This window comes from Schistocerca nitens, chromosome 2, assembly GCF_023898315.1.
Source record: "Schistocerca nitens isolate TAMUIC-IGC-003100 chromosome 2, iqSchNite1.1, whole genome shotgun sequence".
Classification (NCBI taxonomy): domain Eukaryota; kingdom Metazoa; phylum Arthropoda; class Insecta; order Orthoptera; family Acrididae; genus Schistocerca; species Schistocerca nitens.
In genome coordinates, this window is record NC_064615.1 from 427,906,726 (window position 1) to 427,927,372 (window position 20,647).

Consider the following 20,647-nt stretch of genomic DNA (forward strand, 5'->3'; position numbering starts at 1 on the left):
ACTGCCCCTTTCCAGTTAACAAGTATGTATGAATCAACTCCAGGGACTTAACATAGTATGATATCCACGTAAAAGCGACCACGAATATAAAGAAGTCATTATGTCACTTTTCTCTGCGGAGAATGTGGAAAGCTGTCGATTACGACAAAATGCAGATTATGATGGTGTAATGCCTGTCATAGAACTACTCGTACTATAGTAACATAGGGACTCTTAAGATATTCTCAAATTGTTGTCAACAGGATCTGCAGCTTTGGGATGAATGAAGGTGAAACAGGTAACCAGCTACAATACATTGGATAACCAAATCTTAGTCAAACATATGTGTCACTTGTTTTCTGGTTGTGTAATACACGATCGGTAGGCATCCTCTGTACAAGGAAAAAGCGAAGTGCATTGTTGGAGGAAGTATCAGTATTCCAGAGCAAATAGTCCAGCCTGCATGTGGTCTTGTTAAGCAACTAATGTCTTTAGTTATGGCTGTGTTGGACACGTGATGCCGGTCATTGGTCTTTCTGTTCTGCATGGTGGACGGGTCCCATATCTACCTGAGGCACGTTCTTCGGTAGACGGAAATTCTTTACGTGTTGTAATGCTGATTTTACAGATTGTATAATTAAAATTTCATATTTTATTATATATGTAACAACATACGTGTTACTGTGTAATTTCCCTTTCTTTGAAGATCTTAGTTACTTTTGTTGTGTTCATGTTGCCAGGAATAACGTGTTGTTGATTCTAGACGCTGACTAAAGCTTCAGCAGCATACTTGTTAGGTATTTTAACTTATGATATGTAGCAGATGTGCGTGGTTCTGCTAAATATTTATTTGATGATAACTGAGACGTGTAATTAAGTGAAGTGTTCTAAGAGACGAGGAATTCAAGCAGACAGCTTGTAACATTGTACCACATTATTGTGGATAGCTTATGAAGTCATACAATGTTGGACCGTGGCGTTACGCATGGTTAAACAGCTATTTATAAATAGATGTTACTGCCGAAACTCACTATTCACGCGTATGCACTATCAGAAAAGCCATCCCTTGTTATATCTTTAAAAGTACATTATAGGTAAAGCTTATTTACAAAATCATCTACATACAGGTATACGAGGGGAATTCTAAAAGTAGAGGCACATTTGTGAAAAACTGTACTTATTCTGATGATAGAAAACTGAAACATATTAATAGTATTAATAGTAAGACTTATTAAAAACTTTCAGTGTTCGGCTCCACAAATTTAAATTTTATGTAAAGTTTTACATCCCAGGTTGGGATGCATAAACTGAAACCAGAGGAGGGGATGGTCTGATGCAAAGGGGGGGGAAATCCCCCCCATCCCCCCCTGCAAATCGCACACTGAAAAAGATACAGAAGAGAAAAAGGACTGCAATTGACACGAGTGGTGTAGAAGAGAATCACGACTGAAGAAAAACTACAAACTGAAGAGATCTGGGCAACCTGGCGTTTTGTCATGAAGGTCACTTTGGAACGTGAGACAGTGTATGATATGGTAAGTGATATTTTAATCAACCCAGAGGCAAAAGCTGAAGGTTATTTTTCAAAATTAGCTACTAGGACGGAAGCAAATTCCAAAGCGAAAAAACGTCTTGTTTTGTCACTAGATACAAAACTGTTACTTCCAGTTGCCACCTGTGAACCTGCACAAGATGTATGAGAGATGTCGCACCATGTTAATGACACAGAATCTACAAAAAATATCGTCTTGTTATGACGAAGTATTCATAATATCTAATGCGACCACAAAATAAAATAGTTAGTGCGTAACAGTGACAAAATTCAAGCAAAAAGATGCAAAGAAGTGTTTTTGCTATGGTGAAAATGAACACATTTCAAAAGGCTGCAAAACAGGTTTAGTGCAAAGGTTTAAATGCAAAGATAAAGGTCCAAGTTATGGTGGTTCCACAGTGTTATCAACTATGAAAATGTCATCAGAAGTAGGTCCAAGAAAGATATTATCAAATATACCTGATTCTTCTGCAAATGTAGATACATCCGTGTGATCAATGGTACACCAATAGTCGTACTATACATCATGTAACAAACCGTCGTACAATCCTTTTGATAGCACGAAGAAAATGGACAGCACTAAGAATAACGCGCACATCAAAGCATTTGGAAGTGATCGTACTGGTGTTGAAAAGTTTGGTGGAAGAAGGTGAATTAGACGATATTTTGAAGATGTGTGATATATCCAGACGGTACTTTTAATTTACTCTGTTAGAAAGGCTGGAGAAAAGTATTAGTCAAAGTAACAAAAACGATGGAAAAATCTGGTTATTTTACAGAGAAAACATACCAATTACTATTGCCCTATCTGGAAGCAAGAATGAACTTTGCCGTACCATGAATCCTTTCACAGTAGGTACTCAATCCACAGTTTCTTCCGCCATCTCTCCTCACAACTAAACATACCCCATTCCGCCATCTTTGCTCCCACGTCCTTGAAATTCTTTTAACGTGATATAATTTTTCAACCTCTATTAAAACTATAAAAATATAACACAGACAATGAAGCATGTCCGTCTTATATCTTTCTTTCTGACACACAGCCCCTGTTTTGTCATCATCAACATTCTCAGTCCCACATATTCCATCCATTCGTAGGAGTGTACCAAGGATCGTTGCTTTCCCCTCTAGTCTTTGTCCTCTATACAGCAGATATGCTCCAGCCACTCACTACTCTACTCCCCCCCCCCCCCTCCCAAAAATAAAGTCCATGTGCTCCAGTATGGCGACGACATGGCCTTCCTTGTCCTCCACTCCACACTGCAAGCTTCTCATAGTTTCTTCCAGATCCACCTCAGTGACTGCACCTGTTGTGTACATAGTTCCGCGTAGTCAGCGCGTACACAACTTTCCCACTAGAGCGCGCCCCGCTAAGCACAACAGCGCAGGCGCAGCGCTCGTCCGTCTCCGCACTACGAGATGGCGCTGCCATAGAGACGGACCAAATTCTGCTTCCGCCGATCCGCGTATTAATATGTAACGCAGCCAATGAGATTGCTGCTGACGTAGAACGTTTTCTCCTCGCGGATCACACTCGCGCAATGATACATGAATGCGTGAGGTATTATAACGAGTGTACAGACCTCCAATTAGTCAGTCTTCATTTGTCTGCACCAGTCTGTACCAGTCTGCATTTGTCTGCACCAATCTGTACCAGACTACATTTGTCTGTACCAGTCTATAGTCAACTTTCAGTCTGCGCCTAATAAGATTACCATATTCCTGTACATAACCATGAAGATAAATGTATAGACACTTTTGTCAACTATCAGAGATATATGTGAGAATAATATTAACGTACCAATACCAAAGGAACTTCAGATTGTCAATTGTAAATAGCATCCAGAACCAAGTTAAGTAATTTTTATGCTTGTTATTATTTTAATAAATGTGTGTGAAAATTAATCAAGTACTGTTTAAAGTTGGTCACCGTCAATCAGCTACTCTAAGCGTGCAAGTGGCATTTCTATCGTCTGACCTAACAGCAGAAGATAAACACGCCACGATAAGATCACGAGACATATTGCTGACAATCGCCTACTTCGTTAGAGCGACAAGTCAAATAATCTGATGGTGTGTGTACTGGAGGTCTTACAGTACGCACACCACAGCACCTCCTGCTGTAGCCACTAGTATCTCAAAGTCAACCGCATCAAAACACAGGCAATAGTCACAGGATGTACTTTCTGTCGCTTCCTTGACTTCCAAATTGCTATTCACAACCGTACCATTCATCTTATTGCAATAGTGAAATTCCTCCGACTAATGCTCGATTGAAAGTTAATACAGCACACCCATTTACTACCTACCTCATAAAAAGCCTACAGTATGGTAAAATTACTAACAGACCGTCTTCTTCACCTACAAGAAGCCATACCCGACCGATCGCCATCTTCTCCATCGGAGCCTAGATCTCTGGCTCCCAAAAATTTCACCAGTCCTTTCAAGATCTAAAACGCCATTCGCTCTACTTCGGCATACGTATATGTATCCCCACTCCTACTTGTATTCCCTATCAGTCGATAAAATTTCCCAACCCCCTCTCATCAAATTCTTCGATATTTTTGAAAATTCTCCACATCCCGTAAACTCGAAGACTTATCTCCGTTGTCCCCCGAACCCTCTCCAGTCCTGCACTGCCTCCACACTTTATGTCGCACCTTCCCTCCTCCTCCTCACCTTTCATATCCTATCCCAAGGAAACGTACAGGCTCCCTTCCCCTGGCCTATGTTCCTAGCTACAGCCCTAGTTCCCACATCATTTCCTTAGGTCAATACTACAATGCCTCTACCAGTCTCGTAAGTCACCCTCACTCCCTCGTGTTGTAGCTTCTCAATTATGGAACCCACTTCTGAACCCTGTGTGATTCCCCCGGCTCCCAGACAAAGCGATCCATTTGTCTATATTGTCCTATTGACCCTCATCCCTCCATACTTCTTTCCTAACGACGAATTCTTTACTAGGGCCTTATCTACCATGTCTGTATTATGGCCATGATCAAAAGAAACTATTGTTATTACCAAAAATTTCCCCTTCCACCGTGGCAGGCTGCAACCGGTTCAAAAGTGTTTCGGAACAAAAATATTCTCGGTTGCGAAATTATTTGATGTCAATGACGTGTTTCGCAGTTTTGGGGCATCATCAGATTGTGGAAGAGTAGCTGAATACGTGACCATTCAGTCATAAAACCATATGTAATGTAAAATGGTAGAAATAGCTGAATAGGTGACCCGTCAGTCATAAAACCACGTATAATGTAAAATAACCACCAGCTACCTTTACTCAAACTGATGATGCCCCAAAAAGGTGAAACGTGTCATTGACATTAAATAATTTCTCAACCGAGTCTGCTTTTGTTCTGAAAAATATTCTTATTATATCTTGCCCTATGATTTCAATTATTTTTAACTGAAGAAAGCTACATACAGACTGAACAGAAATAATAGGGTAAGCTTGTAAGGGTGTTGCAAGTTAGGTTGTGCTGAGAAATAATTGTTAAGAAAAAATTCGTTGCGCATTGCCGTTTCCGAGTTAATTAGCATTGAAGTTAGCCGATCAGGGCACTGCGCACGCATAATCAAGCGGCCCACCAGATATAAATAGTCAGTCGTTCTCACAGTGTGGATGATAGCGCACGAGACTGCTCAGCCTTAGGCTCGGCTTCGACCCTTAGCGCCGTCCTATGTCCAGTTTTCGTATATACTCTCTTGTTCGGTTTTAGGAAACCAAACGAAGAATACTTTTGGTAACACCATCTCTGGCAGGTTGCTTCAATTTGCGCGCGTAACGGCCTGACAGTGTAACTTCAATCCTAATTAACTTGTAAACAGTGCAACACATGGAACTTTTTGTTAAGAACTATTTCCCAACTGCAGCACCCTTAAAAACATTTCAACTGTTCCTGACCACCCTATAAATATATTTTAGTATTATTTGGCTGAAGAGTAGCAAAATGACTGCTGCCAGCCTCCATTCCACAGGTTTGGGGCCAAAGAGATATTCAGTACAGAACAGGCCTGGCAGTACCTGCCGCACAACTGTAAGGGATGTCAGCAAGGCTATATTGAGTACTGGAACCGCCAGGATAACCAAAGGGGACGACAAATAAAGAAAATAATATTGAAGTGCAGTTATTCTAAATTATGTTGTGTTACCATGACGACGGCCCAGGCCATTCCTCACTATTAAAAAAGAAAGGTAAAAAGGAAATATCAACAAAATGGTAACATTAACTTTCAGAACTAGTCTGAAACAGAACTAGTCTGAAATTATTATAACACACGTTTTTGTAAACTTTTGTGAAGCAGGTGGAAACTGTAAGCGAAAACTTTTTTTAAATCGTTTCTCGCCCACCTTCGGATGTCTGTCTAAATGTGAGGATACGACTTTTTCGTTTGTCTATCCTACTCGGGCTTGAAGCGTTAGTATAAGATCCCATTTCTTGTGACATTTTCCTCCATAAAAGGTGGATCTCTGTCAAATGTGTTATTCGGATCTCTGGCTGCATTCAGATCTACGGTCTTTTGCTTATCAGCCAGTTTGTGGGAAACAAATTTGAAATTTAAATTGTTTCCTTTATCTTTCTTATGTTAAATTTGTCTGATTTCAGCAGAAGCAATTATCGTCAAGTTGGCTGTCTTTTTTATTTTATTAAGGAGCCATAAAATATGTATCTGAAAGTGTAGCCAAGGGTTAGTTAATTTCTATCCAATATGGCAACAGAGAACCCAGCAGAGTGTCTCTGCTACACTCATAGCATGGGAGGTAGCAGTTCACGAAGTGTGCCGAGTTCTTTCACTCTTTGCTAATGGATTGAGAAAACATTTGCGGTTATGAGACGGCGAGGTTTGAAGTAGTACAAATCGACTACCTGCGCATACCACGTGAAGCCACAGGCGGTGCCTGTTGGCAAGGTACCGTACGTGTGAGTGCTTCTAACCTACAAACGAGCAGCAGGACAGAAATCTTTGCAATAAGGTAATGTGACAAAGAAAATTCTTTCATTGTGAGCTCAGATGTTGCACTGGTGTATGTTTTCAGAAAAGCGACATTTACATGACGATATTCGGATATTGGCTTCTTGAGTTTGAAAACGATGACAGCGTTTCTAATACGATTTACGTTCCGGAGCTTCTGTAACAGCTATATATTGATAACGAGAGAAAAAGTATAGTTTCCATCCCTCTTAAATAGTTTATTGATGTGGAGAAAGTCTTAAAAAAAAAGATCGACTATAGCATAAAAAATGCATAGCTTTGGGTCTCAGAAGGTGATGTGAAGTTGGGAAGTGCCTTCACTTACAGAGAAACAGAAAGCGGGCTGTTTGACTGGTATTATGTTCCAGGAATTCAGTGATAAGTACTCTGATTAAAGTGACGTCCTAGTCACTGGTGACGAGGCGTCGGTACACAGTGTGTCTGAAAATTGCCCGAATCGTCATCGGAAGGCTTCCTTAACAGTTTTGCACAATTCTTCATCGGTCTTGTTCCGACACTGAGCCGTGTAAGACTTCACTACTCCTCACATTGAATAGTCTGACGTGGTAAGGTCCGGGCAGGTGTCATAATGACAACTTGGGCCATAGCATAACATGCGGCAGGTTCCTTTCAAGTCGAGAATGTAATGGGAACTTGTCTGATAACAGGAAACCACATTATTTCGTGTGGGCTTCGATGTGTCTAACATTAATCATAAAAAAAACAACGCTCTTGGACGAGACTCATGTTTGGAAATAATGTCAACACGACAACTTTGGCTCGCTGCTCCATCTCGTAGTCACGGAATCCATTCACAAATATCGGTCTAGGGCCAACATTTCTGAAAGCTTCTCTCATGTGATCGTGCATAGTTGATTACGACATTTGAAGTTCAGCTGCTCTTTTCGAACGTATTTTATTGGAAATTACTCACTCGGCTGAACAAATGAGACACGCTATAACATTACAGGTCGGGATGGATCTATGAGGTCTTGAATATCTTAATTATATCTGTCAGTTGGTATGGAGAAATTGAGATTTGGGGTATTTCTTTATATAGTTTTGCGTGATCAAGTTCCGACGCTATGCAAAGCTGTCATTTAGATACGTGCGAATTGCGATCTGTTGTGTGTTAGTTTCCGATAGTAAATCATAATTTTTTTCTGATTACCATTAAAATACAATGACGATAAATGTTTGAGATCATTTGGAATAATATTTTAATAACTATCTAGATGACGTGACGTCATTCGTTTACTCTTAGAAAAGAAAGAGTGTTGATTGTGCGTTTATGGACGGTCAGTGTCGGGATCAGTGATTACGATTCCGGGAATAATTGATTTGACGAAGTTCAATTGCACATAATCGTGTAGGGCGACTTATGACCTTGAAATTGGTTGTAGATGTATGCAGGTCAATTTCGTGACACGCTAGTAAGCGTCACGAGTGTGTTGCAGTATCAAGACTGCTTTCGCGGCGTCGATGGTTTGCTTTAAACTCGCAAAAATACAATTTACGCGAATTTCTAATCATCCCGAGAGGGTAGAATAATTGATGAGCCATTGTGGAGGGCGTAAGTTTGGATAGAAAGATCATTTTCAAAATCCAATATAAATCCTGTTGATCGAAGTAGCCTAGCAACCCAAAAGCTCATACGTGGTTATCAGCAGAAACAGTGTACTATGCACACGTTTACACTCTACATCGAGGTGTGGATGATTTGCGGGCGCGAAATAAACATTTTAAAGCATTGGATTAAATAAAAGGAAAAATATAAAGAAGTTTAGTCGTACATTTTGTTATTTCATGAACAGTGATATTCTCTTATAGTGGTGTAGAGCCTTACGTATTATTAATATTGTGACAGACTGATCGTAAGTGCTTTCGTTACAAGTCGAGTTTTGGGCCTGGTTATTAAAGTCTCAAAGGTTAAGTGAAGAATAATATCACACTTAAATAACTTTGCATCGAAACCCACTATCTTTATACTATATTAAACTAGCTATTCCGGAATCAGGTGATACTGTGGCCGTGTAGTTTTGTGTTGTCGACAACAAGTAGTTAAACACAAACAAACGTTTCTCATGCTCTGATAACGACGAGGGAAAGAAGAGACGACAACGACGACATACACGTATACATATAAAAACGGTATACGTGGCGCCTTACAATACAACAACACAACAGACGTCACGGTATAACGCGTTTCCTTTCGTATTTTCTTGAGGGGCACGGAGAATTGTTCGACACGCTACAACGACAGTGAATACAAAAGCACATGACAATACATTGAACAAGAACTGCTGATGGCAAGACAGTGGTTGCCTCGATGCGAAACGAAGCGACGCTGAGTTACGCTTGTGACACTCAAAAGTATCCGAACACCTACACTACTGGCCATTAAAATTGCTACACCAAGAAGAAATGAAGATGATAAACGGGTATTCATTGGACAAATATATTATACTAGAACTGACATGTGATTAAGTTTTCACGCAATTTGGGTGCATAGATCCTGAGAAATCAGTACCCAGAACAACCACCTCTGGCCGTAATAACGGCCTTGACACGCCTGGGCATTGAGTCAAACAGAGCTTGGATGGCGTGTACAGGTACAGTTGCCCATGTAGTTTCAACACGATACCACAGTTCATCAAAAGTAGTGACTGGCGTATTGTGACGAGCCAGTTGCTCGGCCACCATTGATCAGACGTTTTCAATTGGTGAGAGATCTGGAGAATGTGCTGGCCAGGGCAGCAGTCGAACATTTTCTGTATCCAGAAAGGCCCGTACAGGTCCTGCAACATGCGGTCGTGCATTATCCTGCTGAAATGAAGGGTTTCGCAGGGATCGAATGAAGGGTGAAGCCACGGGTCGTAACACATCTGAAATGTAACGTCCACTGTTCAAAGTGCCGTCAATGCGAACAAGAGGTGACAGAGACGGGTGATACACCAGTATGGCGATGACGAATACACGCTTCCAATGTGCTGTAAACAGAACCTGGATTCATCCGAAAAAATTGCCATTCGTGCACCCACGTTCGTCGTTGAGTACACCATCGCAGGCGCTACTGTCTGTGATGCACGTCAAGGGTAGCCGCAGCCATGGTTTCCGAGCTGATAGTCCATGCCGCTGCAAACGTCGTCGAACTGTTCTTGCAGATGGTTGTTGTCTTGCAAACGTCCCCATCTGTTGACTCAAGGATCGAGACGTGGCTGCACGAACCGTTACAGCCATGCGGATAAGATGCCTATCATCTCGACTGCTAGTGATACGAGGCCGTTGGGATCCAGCACGGCGTTCCGTATTACCCTCCTGAACCTACCGATTCCATATTCTGCTAACAGTCACCGGATCTCGACCAACGCGAGCAGCATGGTCGCGATGCGATAAACCTCAATCGCAATAGACTACAATCCGACCTTTATCAAAGTCTGAAACGTGATGGTACGTATTTCTTCTCCTTACACGAGGCATCACAACAACGTTTCACCAGGCAACGCCGGTCAAGTACCGTTTGTGTATGATAATTCGGTTGGAAACTTTCCTCATGTCAGCACGTTGTAGGTATCGCCACCGGCGCCAACCTTGTGTGAATGCTACGAAAAGCTAATCATTTGCATATCACAGCATCTTCTTCCTGTCGGTTAAATTTCGCGTCTGTAGCACGTCATCTTCGTGGTGTAGCAATTTTAATGGCCAGTAGTGTATTAAGCCGCGCAGATTGGCCGCTCGGTTTGAGGCGCGATATCACGGATTGCACGGCCTCTCCCGCCGGAGGTTCCATTTCTCCCTCGAGCATGTGTGTGTGTGTGTGTGTGTGTGTGTGTGTGTGTGTGTGTGTGTATTGTTCTTAGCATAAGTTAGCTTACGTTAGTTTAAGTAGTGTGTAAGTCTAGGGACCGATGACCTCAGCAGTTTGGTCCCATAGAAATTCACACAAATTTGAACACCCATTAATGTGGGGTGCGTCCACCCTTCGGCTACATAACGACTTGAACTCTGCTGGGACAACTTCAGTGAGCTGTGTTACTGTCTGTGTAGGAAAGGGCAGACCGCTCTTGCCCAAGAGTCGAAACTAAAGAAGCTGGTGATGATGGACTCTGGGAAGTGGACTGAAGTCGACCTTGTAACTCACCGCAAGAGTGTACCACTGGGTTCAGGTCGGCACTCTTGGCAGGCCAGCGCATTTCAGAAATGCTGTTGTTCAAAAACCACTGCCTCACAGATGCAGGGTGCACCGTCATGCAGGTGCAAGCAATCATCGGCTCCGAATTGTTCCTCTCCTGCACGCAGTACAGAATACTGTGAAATGTGTTAATATCTTTTCGCATTTTGCGTTTTCTTAAGCGCAATAAGGTGACCACACCCTAACCACGGGAAACACCCCTCCATACTGTAGCACCATCTCCTCTGTGCTTTACTGTTGACACTAGACGTGATGGCAAATAACGTTTTCCAGAAATTTGCGAAACAAAACCCTTACATCGGTTTGAACAGAGTGTAGCGCGATTTATTCCTCCAAACCATTCCAGTCACCCGCTGTCCGGTGGCGTCTCTCTTTAAATCACTTCAATCGTCGCTTAGCGCTGACTACAGAAATGTGTGGCGTATGAGGAGCTTCTTGACCACTGTACCCTATTCTACTTAACGCCCTACACACACTTTGTCGTGTCTCGACTACTGATAGCTACTGGGAATTCCAGAGGGATTTCTTCCGCTGATTTCATGCGAGTTTTTAACAGCCGTCCTCCAAAATGCACGACGGTTCCTGTCCGTCACTACATGAGATCTACCCGATCTTAGTTTAGCTGTAACTATTCTTTCGGCTTTCTGCTTCACAGCACTAACAATGGACTTGGGCAGCTTTAAAGGAAGTAACATATTCCTGGTGGAGTTGTTACTCACATAATATCCAATAACTAGTCCATGTTCGAAGTCATTGAGATCTCCTACAACTACCCTTTCTGATTTACTGCTTCTTTACTGATAACACAGTATTCCCAGCCTCTTTTTATACTGGAGGGTACACCTCTCGTGAAACCTAGTGGCCAGAGAATGCTTTTCATCAGATAGTGTAAAAATGCAGTCTACATAAGTGATGTTCAGATCCGTGTCCAGGTACAGAATTTCCGTGATTTGCTTCAGATTAATTCCTGGATGATTCTTTCAGCAAGATCATAGCCGATTTACTTCTTGTATCGTCGTACAATGAGAGTTAGTGCTCTATCTCTTGCAGATCACAATATCTAAGAGATGTTAAACTCTTAACCCAGTTTCCTCCATGAATACTGGTTATGTGACTGCGATATTTGTGGGTAGTGAGTTAATGAGACTACTGAATCCAATGTGACACGCTGATTGCTTCTTCGAATGTAAAAAGTCCTAGATATAAAAATAAAGACGTTTCCTCTCCTTTTGCGCCATGTCAAGCACTTTTGTTCTATAAGTAATAGTTGTTCGAGCATTACGACGAACGCACACATCAGCACTGTTCTGTCAATAAATGTCGATCATAGTGGGCATATGCAGAACGTCGCTGTGCAGCCTCTCTAATTTGTGTGAGTGCTTCCTTATGGACGATTACCCATTGTATTTGTATGAGAGCTTCGTTGAAAATGCTATCCAAAAATAGTACGGTGCAAAATACCTTCGCTCATATCCTCTTTGAATTTTTCCCACACATCGTTTGGTTTGGATGGCGAACATACGATGAAAATGATAGCGAATAATGTTCGCATTTGAGGTGGATGGCAACTGACAGAGGTGTCCATCACGGGCGTTCCATAGGCAATTCAACACAATTTTTTGAAAGCAGGTTGATTTCGTTCAGGACGACAAAACACCATATTATTCACCATTGCTTATTTTTCAATATAATCCCCTTTTAGCGCGACATCTTACGCCACCTTACTGGGAGGGCCTTTGTGCCTGTATGGTCCTGTATGCCTGCACTCTACTGGTCGACGTCGAAGCCAACGTCTTGCTGCACCAATAACCTCCATATCAACCATGCACTGCTTCCCGCCAACTGCATCCGTTATTGAGCCAAACAGATAGAAGTCACAACGTACGAGATCCGTCCTGTAGGGTGGATCCCAGCGGGCATACACCTTTGAGTACCCCAATTGGTGGATTAGTGTGTCAGCGCTACCAATAGAGACGTCCAGTTGAGCAGCGAGGTGTTTGATCATGATCCGTCGATCGCCTCGAATGAGATATCCGCACGTTCCAACACTGCGCTGGGCACAGCGGCCGACCGGCGCGCGGCAGACCGGACGGGTTTACGCGACCTTGTTGCGACGCTGACAAACGGCTCGCCCAACGACTCACCGTGCTTTTGATCACTGCCAAGTCTCCGTAGACATTCTGCATGTGCCTATGAATAGCTGCGATGCTCTGGTTTTTCCTCAAAAGAAACTCAATAAGAGCTCTCTGCCTGCAATGCATCTCCCTTACAGACGCTATTTATAAGGCTACATATAGCGCCTCCACCTATCACAACGTCATGAAACTATATGGACTGAGGATGCATTATTCCACGATGTCCCACAACAAATTCCGAATTTTTTCAACCGAAATTGGCCGAGAAAAAAAGTGTTGGATTACTTACTAAATGCCCCTCGTAGTTTCTCAGTGTTCATCACTTTCGAAAAAATTAAGTTCTTCTAAAGCTTCACTGTATGTCTGACATTGCATGTCTTCGATCGTTCTCACATTTCCAAATACAGATGGGCGTTTCACATCAATCAGTAGCACTCTCAAATAGTAGCTTGTACTGTGGAAATACGGTCCAGTGCGTTATATATATATATATATATATATATATATATAGCTTGTACTGTGGAAATACGGTCCAGTGCGTTATATATATATATATATATATATATATATATATATATATATATATATATATATATATATTTCGATAGCCTTCAACTTACGTTCCTTGTTAACATTGTCGAAATTTTTTCGACGTAGTGTACCATGTGTAGTACTTCGGTACCTCTGCGTACATTCTTTTGGCAGATCTATCTTCTTGGCACAGTGCAAAAGTGCTGCCGGAGTTGTGTGCTCTGGTCCTGCAGCATCTTGTGCATTCTCTGCCGTGAAATATATTCTTTGTGCGTTTTCAAGCCAAAGACTAAGATGAACAACGTGGGGGTGCCGACTTTGAATTAGTAAACTCAAAATGTGCCACACTGCCTAGTTGCTGCTGATTTATCGACCAACTTGAATTGTATAATTTCATCTGTTTTCGCGTCGGCTTTATCTTGACTGTTCCATATCGCTGCCGTTGTTCATGCACTTGCATACGTACTTTATTGATTTAACTCAATTTCAATATTTCGCTTCTATATGCCTTTAAATATTTTTTATAACAATGTGGACTATAATTAACTGTTTCACTGAGACATGCAGCAATGTTGACGTTGTGCTGTGGTAGTGTAATGGTTAGCATTTCTGCCTAGCAAGCAAGGAGTCCCGGCTGCAGCAAAAATTTTAATTCATTTCGTCTGCTTCGATCATTAATGTTGACTATGGTACAATACATGTGTTCTCTTGGATATTTTTTCGTTCATCTGTTATCTGCACGCAGCTGATTGTGGATTCATAGCACGACATAGTCCATGCACCAATCTTTGGTGAGAATATTGAACATCAATAGATCGTGTCCACGATACGGTATTGCTACAGAAATTGTATAATCAATTTGAGCAGTATTTATTTTCATTTTGAGCCATATGAGAATGTGTGCATTAGGAAAACGTGTCTTTTGCCACTCCACGGAATATATCCAGCACTTTCACCATAAACGTGATTCTTCACAATTAACAATTAACTCCATCAAAATAGTGATATTTTGTTTGAGAACGCGTGCAGTCAAATCATGTCGATCAGATGAAGCTTGACCAGGCAATAGACATTCTTTTGTCTCGTAAATATGATGGCGTCCTCCGCATATTCGTGCAAACGACGCGGACTGACAGTGAACTTCGATGCAAGTTTCACCACTTTTCCAGTGCCTCTGATGTTTCCATCTTTTGCAGTCGCATCTTGTAAATGAATTTACCACTCTGAACACAGTGATTTTTTTATTTAATCGAATGAAGAGGAGACGTTGAGATTTAGTTTTCGCACACGTATCTACCACGTATAGATGAAACAGCTGACAGCACTGCAGAATGATTTATTCGTTTTGATGTATCATTATGCGGTATGAATATAGTTCGACTCAAATTACTTGATAGGTGACACTTCAGACGATGGAGCTGGTCTCCTCCAATCAGAGCGCTCAACGTCAATCTCGAATCGTTCGACGTTGCCACACTGCCCCAACAATTGGTCAGTTCTGTTCCAGTTCCTTATCCGGCTTTCTTCTTGACGTGTTCGGATCCCGAATACTGGGTTTGGCCCTTTTACTTCACTAAAAACAACACACACACACACAACGATATTAACGAAATACACGTTGCGTGAGTGGCACTAACCAAACACTACTGGATCCTTCAGCACAAAACGCGATTCAGCGTCACATATACCGTTATTTCAATCACAGAGATCGGCTTACAACAGACAAGTTTCGCACAACACTGCGTGAAGCTGAATTTTTGTAGGCTGCAGTTCATAGTTTCGACTGGGTCAACGATTACCGCAGTGTACCGGAGGAGCGCAGTGCTTAGTACTCGTATATAAAGCTGCTGTAAAGAAGGCCATAGGTTCGAATCTCGCCAAAGGCACCCAAATTTATAGGTATGTATTCAAAAGACTTTCATTATCATTTTTGTTCAGTTAATTGTTTTGCATGTAATTTATTATGTCTAATACTTCGCCGCCTCATTTTGATCATCGTACTGACTTTTTTACTTTCTCTTAATTTTGTCCCGTTATTATTTTTGTGTTTGGAATGAGCCTGTGTGGCCTGTAATCTGCAACCAAGTGCCAGCCAGGACTGCTCAACGACTGCTGAAGCGGCAGCTCGGGTAGCCAGCGTGAGGATTCTTTCAGGTGACCAATGATAGCTACAAATTACAGTTTGCGTTCAGCGATAAAACTGAATTTTTATTTTTTTGTCTTGACTTAACTCTCAGGGACTAGTTTTCATCGCCGTGAACAAAGTAATCGTGATTTTAGTTCTGCCACATTCTGTTGATCGCCGTTTTCTCGGATGCACTGCACATCACGAGGTTATGGTTAGGTTAGGACATGAGTAAATTCAGAGCAAGAAAACGTGTCGTCTGTCGTATTTCAGTCATTGGTCACTTAAAACCATCTGTCGACAGAGCATCTCGCATTGCCGTTACACCTCGCGGCGGCGCTTCCATCATTGCTCTGTGTTACACATTAAAAGAATTTCTGGAGTGAGCCGCCGCGTTTGTGTGTCGCCTATAACCAAGAGATTGTCGGCAACCCATCTGGGCAATACTGTAGCGGCTAGTGACAGACCTCAACTGTCAAGTAAATTTAATTGGACTGTAGTAATTCGTTGCCGATACTTTTTTATTTAGTTCGTCACCTGTAAAAAGAATAAGAGAACACAAGCGACTAGGAAAATGGAAATCAGATGTAAAAAATTAAGAAAGGATAGTTTCTTGTTTCATATTATGAAACGTGGGCGAGTAATAATCATAGCACATACCTCTGTTAGTCTGAATGATATGGAAGTGATACCTGCCCTCCCCATCCCAAAAAATTGTGGAATACAGCAACGCGTCATAATATCGATGTTCCAGCGACACATACGATTGTGTTATTACGTCGCTGTAGAATTACGTCACTTGTATCGCAATCTTCTCCATTTATAACAGTCTTTACTTCACTGGTGGTAAGTGCGTTTGCAAGTGCCTAGCATGCAGTGTAATTGATGTTTTGTCAGCTCTTATATGGATTGTATGATTATCTGCTGGCCTACGCTCAATTGTTGTTTCGAACAATTTTATTAGAACGTGGTATATTGCTGGGAAAAAGTTTGCAAAGTAGATAATATGATGTTTGGTGCATGGAATCACATAGGATCGCTGATCAACTGGCATATCGTAGTCGTCAATGAAGCAGATTTGTAGAAATTTATGTTCAGCGCCGGGAAATGGAAGAAGTGATCCTATGCGATGATGTATTTCCCCTTGAATTTTAAAATTTGTCATACATTGGACTTGAAATACTCAGTGGGCTCCAAACGATGTCGTACCAAATGCCGAACTGTATCTGCGAATATGTGGCAGAAAGTGCCTGGAATTGGCAGAGTCGCCTGAGCGAAATGACAACAGAGGTTCAGATGGTGTGCGAAAAGTCGGAAGTTCAACTTTGCCTTTTGCGCAGCACATTGTACATTTTTGTGTACAATAATGCTCACATACTTTTTCTACGTGACCGATGTCTACACTTGCAACAAGTGAACAATGTTTCAACTCAGATGGATGAACTAATAATGATTTTGCTTCGTTATGAAAATTTTTGTATAGGCTACTCACTTTTGTTAAACAAACTGTAGCAGTAATTTACGCTGTATTTCAGTGCAACAAGAGTTTCGACATGCACTATCCGTCGGGATCCAGTGGCACAGAAATGTTCTGCGTATACTCTGGCCGTTTGTTGACGTGCTGTTTCCAACGCTCGCTACACAGCGCCTCGTAAATGGTCAGCTAAATTTCTTGCTGTGTTTTGCTCTTTTGATTCCAAAGCATGCAACTGAGCAGCGCTTGTAAACTATCAGATAAATTTCTTGTTGTGCGTCCGTCTTCCGAGCCTGATGCTCGCACTGAGCAACTCGTTATGTGATCTGATACATTGCTTGCCAGGCGATACTCGCTTCCTTGAGAAGAACATAATCACTTTCTTTTTCGTGCCTGGCTGGTGGATATACCAACTGATGCATGTTTAGGAGGCATGATTCTTTTCACGGAGAAAGCAACAAGTGAACAATGTTTCAACTCAGTTGGATGAACTAACGATTTTGCTTACGTATAAAAATTGTAGTATAGGCTACTCACTTTTTTAAACAGACTGTTACGCAGCACTACCAACATATGGGAGCTTAGAGAAATCGTACCATATACGAGGGCTATCAGAAAGTAGATTACGTTTTGGTATTTTAAAAAAATGTACGGCTTACAAAAGAAATGATGTTTTATTCGTTTGAAAGTGGGATTTTTTAAAGTTTTAAAGTTAGTCTCCACAAAACTTCAGCTCTTATAATAGCGGCAAACAAGCTTTGAAATTCCATTTTCATGAAATTCTGCCGAATAAAAACGAACATCAGTGTCGTAACTTATTCACTTCTAATTATCTCAGTCATTAGCTTGAATCGTTTGGACAAGTATTCAGTGACTAGCACTATATCCTCTACTCTTTTTCAAGCGCTTTGAGAACCTCCGCGCGGACATTATGAAAAGTGCACGCCACACAAAGAAAGAGCAGTAAAAAGGAACTTAGAATGTCTTTGGTTACAATGGGAACACTATTATTGATCCTTTAAGGCAGAATGCAACCTACTGAGCCATGACTTGTGATCTGCACAAAAAAACTGTATCTCTTTGGCCTATTAGTCCATCGCTGCACGAGTCGAATATTGAAACTCATACCAAAAGCTGAACACTGACAACATCTTGACGTTTGTTCCTGTCATGGTTACAAGCCATGTGGTTGCACTGGCTGTAACATTGCTTAGAAGCACAACCTACTTCCAAAGAAAATTGCACGACAGACTGGCTATCAGGTTCCATGGTACGTGAAACAGAGTGTTCTACTAGAGAGTACCACGTCGTTTTGCTGTCATAAAGACCTTAGACTGGAAAGAATGGAATCTACACCTATGCCTGATCATCCTGGTTCAGTTAAACCAACTATAATGAAACTACGCTGATTCTCTAAAAATACAACATTTTCTGATCTTCTCTCACTCAAGGAATTCACCATTAATCTTTCTGCAGCAAACTTTTTCAATTACTTTGGCGATTCTTTATTCACTTATTGCTCCTGGTGCAAATTACAGGTATATTTTTTCCGATTTTTAGTGGTAATCACTTTATGTAGTTCCTTAGAAAACCTCTTTCTCCGCACCCAGTGCTGTTCCTTGCCATGAATTTCCTCTGTACGAGGTAACTCAATAATAGCTGATACACTCTATAGCTGCAACGTAGTAACAGATCTATTAAGGAGACTGCCTACACTACGCTTATCCGTCTTCTTTAAGGATACTGCTGCGCGGTGTGGGATCCTTACCAGATAGGACTGACAGAGTACATCGAAAAAGTTCAGAGAAGGGCAGCACGTTTTGAATTATCGCGAAATATGGGAGAGAGTGTCACTGACATGGATTTCGGTTGGATATAATTTTTAAAAAAAGGCGTTTTTCGTTACGGCGGAATCTTTTCACGAAATTCCAATCACCAACATTCTCCTCCGAATGCGAAAATATTTTGTTGACACCCACCTACACAGGGAGAAACGATCACCATGATAAAATAAGGGAAATCAGAGCTCGTACGGAAATATATAGGTGTTCGTCCTTTGCGCGCGCTATACGAGATTGTAATAATAGAGAACTGTGAAGGTGGTTCGATGAACCCTCTGTCAGGCACTTAAATGTGATTTGCAGAGTATCCATGTAGATGTAGATGTAGATTGTTAGCGTCAATATTCAGGTAAATTAATAATAACTGATACATTGTTAGTTTCAATATTCATACTGATACTACTTACTGAATGGTTATCATTATACTTTTCTGTAGTGACCGCACATTCACATAGTTTTCTTGTAATTTATCAGAGGCATATCAATTTTTAGTCAGGAAAACGGCTTTTGAATAGCAGACTACGCCGGATAATACCTACTTCTCACACAGTATATTTGGCATAGTGCAAAATGAAGTACAGTTTATTGTGCGATGATTTAGATGGGACGCATGCCGTCGCTATTTCGCAGACCTTGAACTCGGCTTTGTGAGCCTGCACGCAGCAGTGTGTTCAACGTCGGTGATAAGCTGGGCCCCTATCCCCCTTAATCCCGGCAGGATTATCCCGGGCGACGCGCGGATGGACCTTTGTCGGTCTGACAAGGTGAAGTCGCGGTGACTGCTAACGGCACTGTAGCTGTGACGTCATCAGTACCTGCTGCATCATGAGATGTCGAGCGTAGCCTGTCGGTGACCACCGGCTGACACCTGCCTCCTATTGAGTACACTGCACAATGTACTCATTTCTGTACGTTCCTATCCACTTATCTACGCATTCCTTTCTAATCAACATGAGTTTCTCTGGAGATCAATCGAGAAAGTTCAGTGGGTTAGTGCAAGGGGAAGAGAGGCAAAGCTACCTATAACATTCTAACCATGCTAAACAGAATTGTGGGGTTTGTTGTTTGTTTGTTTGTACCGATTTCTACATCTAAAGATTAGAGTTCGATACTTGGTTGACACTAGAATTTTCACGGAGGTTGATGTTCATCGTTAATTCTTTGACTTCCTCCAGTGTGATCTGACAGCATAGCTTGCATTAATTCTTACCGAACGCCCCTTCTCGCTCATATTCCTAACGTTCGTCATCCCTTGTCAATGTTGCTCTACTTTTCTTATCTTGAATAATGTGCATAAAGATCATACCTCTGTTCTTTTTCGGTATGCTTGCTCTTTCTTCATTGAACATTTATTCCTATGTGACATTTTGTACTGTAGATAGACATGTAGCTATAGTTTTTGTGGTAACTGCGTGTTATCGTCTGTGAACAGTTAACCTGGCGTTTCCTTACTATTTCGACAACCTCTGGATTGATATGTTACAACAAATAATTCGATGATTAAACACTTTTGTTCATATTCACACGGTGTTTCGCACACGCCTTTTGTAGTGGAGCAACGGCCGTTAGTGAACTGAATTATTTTTGCGCGCAACTATGTTTTGTAACTTGACGATGTAGTTGACATTCATGTTTATGCTCATTCAGACAATTCTCGAGGTAATTAATTGAAAAAGGTGTACACTGCATGTGGAACATTTAATCAGGTAAGTGTATTACCCGTGTGTCATATCTCTACAAATTATGAAAGCATTTTAGCACACTAAGTTGTCAGAAGCTCTATTTGATGATTTATGATTAACGTTACAATTGCAGCTACTATCGTCTCACTAGCTCAGTTT

The 20,647-nt window shown here is 41.5% G+C and overlaps 1 protein-coding gene across 1 annotated transcript in view; it reads right to left on the bottom strand.

Annotated features, from left to right (window-relative positions):
• Positions 1 to 20,647, bottom strand: part of LOC126235066 (sodium-dependent nutrient amino acid transporter 1-like) — a 106,703-nt gene that overhangs the window by 2,899 nt on the left and 83,157 nt on the right. The window lies entirely within an intron of this gene.